This window comes from Amblyomma americanum, chromosome 1 (genome assembly GCF_052857255.1).
Source record: "Amblyomma americanum isolate KBUSLIRL-KWMA chromosome 1, ASM5285725v1, whole genome shotgun sequence".
Classification (NCBI taxonomy): domain Eukaryota; kingdom Metazoa; phylum Arthropoda; class Arachnida; order Ixodida; family Ixodidae; genus Amblyomma; species Amblyomma americanum.
In genome coordinates, this window is record NC_135497.1 from 320,802,605 (window position 1) to 320,814,089 (window position 11,485).

General features: G+C 50.0%; 1 pseudogene; it reads right to left on the minus strand.

Moving 5' to 3' along the window:
• Positions 1–5,731: 5,731 nt before the first annotated feature.
• LOC144120512 (longitudinals lacking protein-like pseudogene) lies at positions 5,732–6,217 on the minus strand (annotated as a pseudogene).
• Between the last annotated feature and the right edge of the window lie 5,268 nt (positions 6,218–11,485).

Genomic DNA, 11,485 nt, shown 5'->3' on the forward strand with positions numbered 1-11,485 from the left:
ACCTGAGAACAAAAAAGGTGCATCGTAAGATTTAAGAACATGTTTCGTAATCGTTACAGGAAAGACGGAGTCCACCGCACAGACACTTAAACAGGGAGCACAGCAGCAAGAGGCCACCTACGTTCTTAGACGCGTCCGTGACCGCCATGGCGATGGACGTGCCGTCCCCGGATAACACGGCGGCAGGAAAGCGGCGACCACAGGTGGTATCGTCTGGCCATCGTATGGTGTCACATTATTTGTCGACGGCTGGATGCCTTCTGCAAATTACAAGTTACGAGGCGGTGTCAGCAACAGGGCCGAGAAACTTGAGCAAAAGTTCCTTTACCTTGACTCGTGATAAAGAAGTCTGAAGGCAATGAACCGTGAACAGGAACAAGTGCAGAGTTGTTGGATGTGAACCCTGCGTAATGAGCCCGCTGTGACTCGTACCCTAGTGCTTGTGATGATGAGGCGACGTCCGGGAAATCTGGAACCTGCGAACAAAAAAAGGTGCATCGTAAGACCTAAGAACATGTTTCGTAATTGTTACGGGAAAGACGGAGTCCACCGCACAAACACTTAAACGGGGAGCACAACAGCAAGAGGCCACCTACGTTCCTAGACGCGTCCGTGACCGCTTTGGCGATGGACGCGCCGTCCCAGGCTAACGCGGCGGCAGGAAAGGCGGCGACCACAGGTGGTATCGTCTGGTCATCGTATGGTGTCAAATTATTGGTCAACGGCTCGATGTCTTCTGCAAATTACAAGTTACGAGGCGGTGTCAACACCAGGGCCGAGATACTTGAGCAAAACTTTGTTTACCTTGACTCGTGATAAAGAAGTCTGAAGGCAATGAACCTTGAGCAGGAACAAGTGCAGAGTAGTTGGATGTGAACCCTGTGTAATGACACTGCTGTGACTCGTACCCTAGTGCTTGTGATGATGTGGCGACGTCCGGGAACTCTGAAACCTGAGAATAAAAAAGGTTCATCGTAAGAACTAAGAACATGTTTCGTAATCGTTACGGGAAAGAGGGAGTCCACTGCACAGACACTTAAACGGGGAGCACAGCAGCAAGAGGCCACCTACGTTCTTAGACGCGTCCGTGACCGCCATGGCGATGGACGTGCCATCCCCGGATAACGCGGCGGCAGGAAAGGCTGCGACCACAGGTGGTATCGTCTGGCCATTGTATGGTGTCACATTATTGGTCGACGGCTCGATGTCTTCTGCAAATTACAAGTTACGAGGCGGTGTCAACACCAGGGCCGAGATACTTGAGCAAAACTTTGTTTACCTTGACTCGTGATAAAGATGTCTGAAGGCAATGAACCTTGAGGAGGACCAAGTGCAGAGTTGTTGGATGTGAACTCTGTGTAATGAGACTGCTGTGACTCGTACCCTAGTGCTTGTGATGATGAGGCGACGTCCGGGAACTCTGGATCCTGAGAACAAAAAAGGTGCATCGTAAGCACTAAGAACATGTTTCGTAATCGTTACGGGAAAGACGGAGTCCACTGCACAGACACTTAAACGCGGAGCACAGGAGCAAGAGGCCGCCTACGTTCTCAGACGCGTCCGTGACCGCCATGGCGATGGACGTGCCGTCCCAGGATAACGCGGCGGCAGGAAAGGCGGCGACCACAGGTGGTATCGTCTGGCCATCGTATATTGTCAAGTTATTGGTCGACGGCTCGATGTCTTCTGCAAATTACAAGTTAGGAGGCGGTGTCAGCTCCTGGGCCGAGAGACTTGAGCAAAACTTTGTTTACCTTGACGTGTGATAAAGAAGTCTGGAGGCAATGAACCTTCAACAGGAACAAGTGCAGAGTTGTTGGATGTGAACCCTGTGTAATGAGACCGCTGTGACTTGTACCCTAGTGCTTGTGATGATGAGGCGACGTCCGGGAACTCTGGATCCTGAGAACAAAAAAGGTGCATCGTAAGAACTAAGAACATGTTTCGTAATCGTTACGGGAAAGACGGAGTCCACCGCACAGACACTTAAACGTGGAGCGCAGGAGCAAGAGGCCGCCTACGTTTTCAGACGCGTCCGTGACCGCCATGGCGATGGACGTCCCGTCGCCGGATAACGCGGCGGCAGGAAAGGCGGCGACCACAGGTGGTATCGTCTGGTCATCGTATGGTGTGAAATTATTGGTCGACGGCTCGATGTCTTCTGCAAATTACAAGTTACGAGGCGGTGTCAACACCAGGGCCGAGATACTTGAGCAAAACTTTGCTTACCTTGACTCGTGATAAAGAAGTCTGAAGGCAATGAACCTTGAGCAGGAACAAGTGCAGAGTTGTTGGATGTGAACGCTGTGTAATGACACTGCTGTGACTCGTACCCTAGTGCTTGTGATGATGTGGCGACGTCCGGGAACTCTAATACCTGAGAACAAAAAAGGTGCATCGTAAGATTTAAGAACATGTTTCGTAATCGTTACAGGAAAGACGGAGTCCACCGCACAGACACTTAAACGGGGAGCACAGCAGCAAGAGGCCACCTACGTTCTTAGACGCGTCCGTGACCGCCATGGCGATGGACGTGCCGTCCCCGGATAACGCGGCGGCAGGAAAGGCGGCGACCACAGGTGGTATCGTCTGGCCATCGTATGGTGTCACATTATTTGTCGACGGCTGGATGCCTTCTGCAAATTACAAGTTACGAGGCGGTGTCAGCAACAGGGCCGAGAAACTTGAGCAAAAGTTCCTTTACCTTGACTTGTGATAAAAAAGTCTGAAGGCAATGAACCTTGAACAGGAACAAGTGCAGAGTTGTTGGATGTGAACCCTGTGTAATGAGACCGCTGTGACTTGTACCCTAGTGCTTGTGATAATGAGGCGACGTCCGGGAACTCTGGATCCTGAGAACAAAAAAGGTGCATCGTAAGAACTAAGAACATGTTTCGTAATCGTTACGGGAAAGACGGAGTCCACCGCACAGACACTTAAACGGGGAGCACAGGAGCAAGAGGCCGCCTGCGTTCTCAGACGCGTCCGTGACCGCCATGGCGATGGACGAGCCGTCGCCGGATAACGCGACGGCAGGAAAGGCGGCGACCACAGGTGGTATCGTCTGGCCATCGTATGGTTTCAAATTATTGGTCGACGGCTCGATGTCTTCTGCAAATTACAAGTTACGAGGCAGTGTCAGCAACAGGGCCGAGAAACTTGAGCAAAACTTTGTTTACCTTGACTCGTGATAAAGAAGTCTGAAGGCAATGAACCTTGAGCAGGAACAAGTGCAGAGTTGTTGGATGTGAACTGTGTGTAATGAGACCGCTGTGACTCGTACCCTAGTGCTTGTGATGATGAGACGACGTCCGGGAACTGTGGATCCTGAGAACAAAAAAGGTGCATCGTAAGAACTAAGAACATGTTTCGTAATCGTTACGGGAAAGACGGAGTCCACCGCACAGACACTTAAACGGGGAGCACAGCAGCAAGAGGCCACCTACATTCTTAGACGCGTCCGTGACCTCCATGGCGATGGACGTGCCATCCCCGGATAACGCGGCGGCAGGAAAGGCTGCGACCACAGGTGGTATCGTCTGGCCATCGTATGGTGTCACATTATTGGTCGACGGCTGGATGTCTTCTGCAAATTACAAGTTACGAGGCGGTGTCAGCAACAGGGCCGAGAAACTTGAGCAAAACTTTGTTTACCTTGACTCGTGATAAAGAAGTCTGAAGGCAATGAACCTTGAACAGGAACAAGTGCAGAGTAGTTGGATGCGAACCCTGTGTAATGAGACCGCTATGACTCGTACCCTAGTGCTTGTGATGATGAGGCGACGTCCGGGAACTCTGGAACCTGCGAACAAAAAAAGGTGCATCGTAAGACCTAAGAACATGTTTCGTAATCGTTACGGGAAAGACGGAGTCCACCGCACAAACACTTAAACGGGGAGCACAACAGCAAGAGGCCACCTACGTTCCTAGACGCGTCCGTGACCGCCTTGCCGATGGACGCGCCGTCCCAGGATAACGCGATGGCAGGAAAGGCGGCGACCACAGGTGGTATCGTCTGGTCATCGTATGGTGTCAATTTATTGGTCGACGGCTCGATGTCTTCTGCAAATTACAAGTTACGAGGCGGTGTCAACACCAGGGCCGAGATACTTGAGCAAAACTTTGTTTACCTTGACTCGTGATAAAGATATCTGAAGGATTGAACCTTGAGGAGGAACAAGTGCAGAGTTGTTGGATGTGAACTCTGTGTAATGAGACCGCTGTGACTCGTACCCTAGTGCTTGATGATGAGGCGACGTCCGGGAACTCTGGAACCTGAGAACAAAAAAAGGTGCATCGTAAGAACTAAGAATATGTTTCGTAATCGTTACGGGAAAGACGGAGTCCACAGCACAGACACTTAAACGGGGAGCACAGCAGCAAGAGGCCACCTACCTTCTTAGACGCGTCCGTGACCGCAATGGCGATGAAAGAGCCGTCCCCGGATAACGCGGCGGCAGGAAAGGCGGCGACCACAGGTGGTATCGCCTGGCCATCGTATGGTGTCAAATTATTGGTCGACGGCTCGATGTCTTCTGCAAATTACAAGTTACGAGGCGGTGTCAGCAACAGGGTCGAGAATCTTGAGCAAAACTTTGTTTACCTTGACTCATGATAAAGAAGTCTGAAGGCAATGAACCTTGAACAGGAACAAGTTCAGAGTAGTTGGATGCGAACCCTGTGTAATGAGACCGCTGTGACTCGTACCCTAGTGCTTGTGATGATGAGGCGACGTCCGGGAACTCTGGAACCTGAGAACAAAAAAAGGTGCATCGTAAGAACTAAGAATAAGTTTCGTAATCGTTACGGGAAAGACGGAGTCCACTGCACAGACACTTAAACGGGGAGCACAGCAGCAAGAGGCCACCTACGTTCTTAGACGCGTCCGTGACCTCCATGGCGATTGACGTGCCGTCCCCGGATAACGCGGCGGCAGGTAAGGCGGCGACCACAGATGGTATCGTGTGGTAATCGTATGGTGTCAGATTATTTTTCGACGGCTCGATGTCTTCTGCAAATTACAAGTTACGAGGCGGTGTCAGCAACAGGGCCGAGAAACTTGAGCAAAACTTTGTTTACCTTGACTCATGATAAAGAAGTCTGAAGGCAATGAACCTTGAGCAGGAACAAGTGCAGAGTTGTTGGATGTGAACCCTGTGTAATGAGATTGCTGTGACTCGTACCCTAGTGCTTGTGATGATGAGGCGACGTCCGGGAACTCTGGAACCTGAGAATAAAAAAGGTGCATCGTAAGAACTAAGAACATGTTTCGTAATCGTTCCGGGAAAGACGGAGTCCACCGCACAGACACTTAAACGGGGAGCACAGCAGCAAGAGGCCACCTACGTTCTTAGACGCGTCCGTGACCGCCATGGCCATGGACGTGCCTTCCCCGGATATCGCGGCGGCAGGAAAGGCGGCGACCACAGATGGTATCGTCTGGTCATCGTATGGTGTCAAATATTTGGTCGACGGCTCGATGTCTTCTGCAAATTACAAGTTACGAGGCGGTGTCAGCACCAGGGCCGTGCAACTTGAGCAAAACTTTGTTTACCTTGACTCGTGATAAAGAAGTCTGAAGGCAATGAACCTTGAGCAGGAACAAGTGCAGAGTTGTTGGATGTGAACCCTGTGTAATGACGCTGCTTTGATTTGTACACTAGTGCTTGTGATGATGAGGCGACGTCCGGGAACTCTGGAACCTGAGAACAAAAAAGGTGCATCGTAAGAACTAAGAACATGTTTCGTAATAGTTACGGGAAAGACAGAGTCCACCGCGCAGACACTTAAACGGGGAGCAGAGCAGCAAGAGGCCACCTACGTTCCCGTTCGTCGTAGATTCTTCCATAACGTCCAAAATCTCCGCAGCACCGTCCACACTTGTCACGAGCCCACCATTCTTGTTCTCGTGGGTGTCCTCCGCGAGACCCTTGACCTTCAGAGTCTCGGCAGTCTTGAGGAGCGCGCCGAGTCGGTCCAGCGGCACGTTTAGCTCACCGCGGTACATGAAGTCGACTGCCGCCTTCAAGTTCATGTAGCGCATGTCGGGAAGTATCACAATAGGGTGCTTGCAGGGATTCTCGACAAAAAGCGCTTGAAAAAATGGGCTGCAGGCGGCGAGGACCATCTTGTGTGCCTTCAGCGATAGACCTTCGCACGCCAGCGTAACGTCCACGAACGCTTCGTTAGACAACAGTTGCTGAAACACGGCCAGCATGTTCGACTCCTGTTTCTTCCACTTCACGCAGAACTGTTCGGATTCCATCTTAATTCTAAGCGGTTGCCGCGGCTGCAAAGGAAAAAAAATTGCACCACATACCCGTAGAAAATCCATGCTGCACTCAAATCTGCGACGCGGAACAAGCTGTAAAACTGGCTGAAAGCACAAAATCCTCAAATTCATGTCAAAATTTCAAAGGAAGCCGACCCAAACGCTAGTGTCAGCGTCAAAAATTATAAACCCAATCGTAAAACATTGTGGGCTTAATACTCTTGTCGCAAGTCCGTGCGGTCTGGGGATAATTCAATGGCGAACGCCAGGTTGACAAGACGCCACGCCTGTCATCCACCATTAAGATGCCCCCCCGCCTCTCTCATGCAAATGTACACTCGAACGGCCATATTGGCTTCCACGGAAAATATTTCCACCGGGCAAGTTAACGTACAAAAGACCTGAAACAATGAACCCCACCACTCCAGATATTGCCGAAAATCTTGCAACTGACCTATCAAACGCGAACTCCGCAAGCCAGACGCGGCGAAGGGCACGGAAGTGATTAAAAAGAAGGAAGGTTGCAACTTAACGAGTCGAACGCGACTAGGTCATATTTGTTTGAATATTCCAAAACGGTCGCTCGATCCTCCAAAAAAAAACTCGAATATCCATAAGCAGAATTTTTGGACTGTCAGAAGAGCGCTGGCAATTATGTGCAGAAAACGCGTATGCATGCTATTAATAGCAGAATGCTGAAGTAAATTGTTAATGCAATTTTACTAGCCTGGCACTCTCTAAAACGAAACCGCAAAGCTCCCGGCCGCGCAAATACGATCGAATATTGCAGACGCTTCTCCCAAGAACTAAGGCTCTACAGCGAGGCCGAGCTACGGGCGAGGCACGGCGTCTCGCCGCCATTTACACCTCAATTATCTTAGAACGGCCCTCAAAGTTGTTATGAAAGCTGAAAATGCAGCACTTACCCTCGAAGGTCGCCAGGGACGCGGAAAATCTCGGTATTTACACCACGGTACAGTTACGCCGAAGAGCGTCAGTCAACGGCCAGCACGAACGCATTTAACATTAAAGTGTCATAGAACTAAAAAAATACCTCACTGATAGGAGAATGGTATTCCACTACGGGGAATTTGCTGAAGAAATTTCGGAACGGCAGTCTAGCATCAAAAAACCAAGGCGTAAAACTATCAACGGTCTTCCCGAGGAACAAACCGCCCGACTGAAAAAGAAATCCCGCAAAAATGCCAAAAAACATCCAAATGGACAATAGTTGACTACAGGAAGAATGATAATTATACTAAGGCAGCATTTGTGAAAATCAGCTATTAACGCGTCCCAATGGGAATCGAATATTTAAGCCTAATATACACATACAACGGTCTTCCCGAGAAACAAAGCGCTCGACCGAGAAAAATTCCCGCAAAAATGACACAAAAACCCACCTGAAATGGACAAATAGTTCACTAAAGCAAGAATGATAATTGCACTAAGGAAAAATTCGTTAAAATTAGCTATGAGCGCATGAACGCGTCCAAAAATGAATCGAACATTTAAGCCTGACATACCTGTACAAGACTCGGCGTTCGCGTTGCAGCAGCTCACAGCAGATGCGGCCTCACAGCACAATGTCTTCGAACAACTGACAACGCAACGGCTGTCCGCCGGCGGGAAGCAAGCAAGTGCTTGTGGCGCCAGTAAGCACCTCGGCCAATCAGCGGCCTCGACGTGCTGCCCTCTATTGGCGGGAACCTCAATCAACACTAAAAAATTGGAGGACGCCTAAAACTAATAAAAATTGATTTTGGGGAAAGTAAATGGCGCAGTATCTTTCTCACATATCGCTGGGCACCTGAACCACGCCGTAGGGGAAGGAATAAAGGAGGGAGTTCGAGAAGAAAGGAAGAATGAGGGGCCGTATTGGAGGGCTCCGGAATAATTTCGACCACCTGCGGATCTTTAACGTGCATTGACATCGCACAGCACACGGGCGCCTTCGCGTTTTGCCTCCATAAAAACGCAGCCGCCGCGGTCGGGTTCGAACCTGGGAACCCCGGATCAGTAGCCGAGCGCCCTAACCACTTAAGCTTCGTCTTTAAGAATGAGACGCGACAGCGTGTTGCAGCGCTGCCAAGGAGCCCACGGAAGGCCAACGCCCGTTCGGCGCGATGCGTGGCCCGTTCGACAATTTAAGTATAAGACGCCTGTCTCACATATCTCGGTAGACACCCGAACCGAACCGTAAGGGAAGGAAATTCAAATGAAAATTGGTTTTAAGGAAACGAAATGAATAATAATAATAATAATAATAATAATTGGTTTTTTGGGGAAAGGAAATGGCGCAGTATCTGTCTCATATAGCGTTGGACACCTGAACCGCGCCGTAAGGGAAGGGATAAAGGAGGGAGTGAAAGAAGAAGAAGAACGTGCCGTATATTACTTGAGGAGAAGAAGAAGAAGAAGAAGAAGAAGTGGGGTGCTGACGTGTTCTTGCTGGTGCTTGGCTTCGAGCTCAACTGTGGTGTCCTGGTGGTGCCTACGTGGTCATCTCTGGTGAGGCCGTTCTGCGTGGGGGATTTGGCCAGGTCTCAGGTTAGGTCTGTAGGCAAGGTTAATGTGCATTTGAGGGTGCGTTTGGCTCAGGTATGTCGCTGACCTCCCCGGGTGGAGGGTCGGCAACCTGGTTTGCCAGCTTACCCACCCAAAGCATGCCGCTAGAAAATATTCGTAAAAATGGAATTGACATCATCCCTGTGGCTCTCGTGCCGATCGGTGAGGGAACGATCAAGATGAAAAGCTCCAAGGACCTTCAGCAGGAGCTAAGATCTCTCACTACCCACTACCTCCAGATCTCTGAGGTGCGACCGTTCGGCCGGAGAGGCATTGTTTGCAGGTCCGCTGACATTGATTGTGTCACAGACCTGCTCCAGTGCAAAATTTTTCAGTCATTAGCGGTTAAAGCCTTCATCCCGGAACAGCTCGCATGTTCCAAAGGTATTGTTCGTGGCGTGGACCCAGCATCTTCCCCGCAGGATATACTGGAGGAGTTTCAGGATGCAGGTGTGGGGGTTCTTTCTGCCTACCGGTGCAGTAGAGAATTCAATGGTGTGCGTGTTGCGACCGAGTCAGTTATCACTACGTTTGCTGGTTCCTCCTGTCCTTCTGAACTCAAGGTTTGGCCGATAGTGTATCGTGTGGACCCTCTGCAGCCCCGTCCTCTTCAGTGCAACAACTGTTGGCGTTTCGGTCACAGTGGTAAAGCGTGTAAGTCGGCGACCCGCTGCCGTGTTTGTCGAGAAGGGCATTCAGATGACAGCTGCGCCTCTGATCAGCCCCAGTGTTGCCTATGCAAGGGCAACCACTCAGCTGATGATGTCAACTGCTCGAAACGAGCCGACGAACAAAGCCTGCTCGATATCATTCAAGCGAAACGATGTTCGAGAGCAGATGCTTATGCACTTCTGGATCGGAGGGATACTACATATGCCAGCCGTGCGCGAAGCTCTGTTGCTGATATACCGTCAAGTTTGACTACTTCAATAGTGTCCTCAGTAGAACAGGCTCTTTCTGTGGTGGTCGAGCGAATGCTGGGCAGTTTCACCGAGGCTCTATCTCACCTTGTTGCTGGCCAATCTCTGCCTACTGAATCACATGTTTCGGCGGCTACGACGGCATCACTCTCCCAAATGCTGCTAGTAAGAGTCATTCCATGTCGCCTCCTACCGTGCCCCAAGTACCGCCTGCCAACAGCGCTCCTGACAGTGTCGCTCACGTAGATACTTGTAGCATGGACGTTGAAATGCTCACCACTTCCCAGAAGCGTCGAGCTTCTTCCTCACCCTCGAAGTCAGCTGTTCCGCAAGTCAAAGCAAAGAAAGGACCCCCCAAATTAATTCCCCAGACTGATGTGCTGAAGGAGGCTATTGATGCCTCTTTAACCAGTCGATAATCATTGCGGGTTATGCAGTGGAATTGTTGCTCCGTACTTTCTTCTTTACCGGACCTTGAATTACTTCTTCATAAACATAATACAGATATTGTGATTTTACAAGAAACGTGGCTCTCTCCACTTAAATCATTCACATTTAAAAAATTTCGTGTTTTCAGGGTAGATCGCGTTACTTGCAGGGGTGGTGGGTTAATAACTATGATCTCTACGAAAATATGTCACCGGGCATCAATCTCGCAGACAGTTATGCGCCCTGACTGTGAGTTGTTGGCGGTTGAAATCTCCCTTCCACAGTGCGCCAAAGTCACTATTGCTAACGTCTACTTCCCAATCGGTGTTCACAGGACAGACTGTTTGGATACCTTACTGAGCGGCGCAAACAGCACAGTCATCGCAGGAGACTTTAATTCGCACCACAGTGTCTGGGATAGTCGCTCTGACTCCTGCGGCCAGCTTCTGTGGTCCTGGATGTCAATGAATGCAGTGCGCTGCTGTAATTCCGGAGCAGTAACCTTTATGCGAAGAGGATCCCGTTCAATCATAGATTTAACATAAGCATCTCGTGGGGTTGGCGTGTCTGCATGGTCAACTGAAGACTCAGGTACATCTAGTGACCACTTTCCAATAACCTTTTCTATTATATCCTCGCCTATCAGAAAAGGTGGTGCAACCATGAAATTTTTAAACCACATTATGTACAAAAAGTTGATATCTGCCTCACTCCCCTCCATAGTTAGCTCAGGTCGAGCACAAGGAGCTCAGCGGACAATTACCTTTCTGCAAGATGCTGCTGTGAGCTCTGTATTCTCGGTGTGCACTACTGCTCCTGCCAGACAGCCGTCTCCTTGGTGGACGGAGGAGTGTGAGAAAGCTTATCGTCTTAGAAAAGCAGCCTGGAGAAGCCTTTCCTATAATCAGAGCCCAGCTAATTGTATAAATTATAGGTTCTTCTCTGCATGTTTCAAAAGAACTGTTAAAAAGGCAAAGGAGGATTATAATCAAAATTTAAACACGTATCTCTCAAAACCCCAGAATAAGAAGGCTCTCTATAGATTCATGGCGCAGAATAACAGCTCTCCGGCCTCCAATCGCATAAGGTCAATGGTAATGTCTCCGCAGGAGGCTAAGCAAAACCTTGAACGCATCGCGCAGGGGCTGGCCTCACGTTTCCACGTTCAGAAAGCAGAACCTTTGCACACTCTCACCCCCAGCTCGGACTATCCTGAGGTCGACGTGTCGGAGCTCCTGCAAATTGTTTCCTCGATGCACTCTGCTGCTCCGGCATCTGACGGGATTACTGTGGGCAT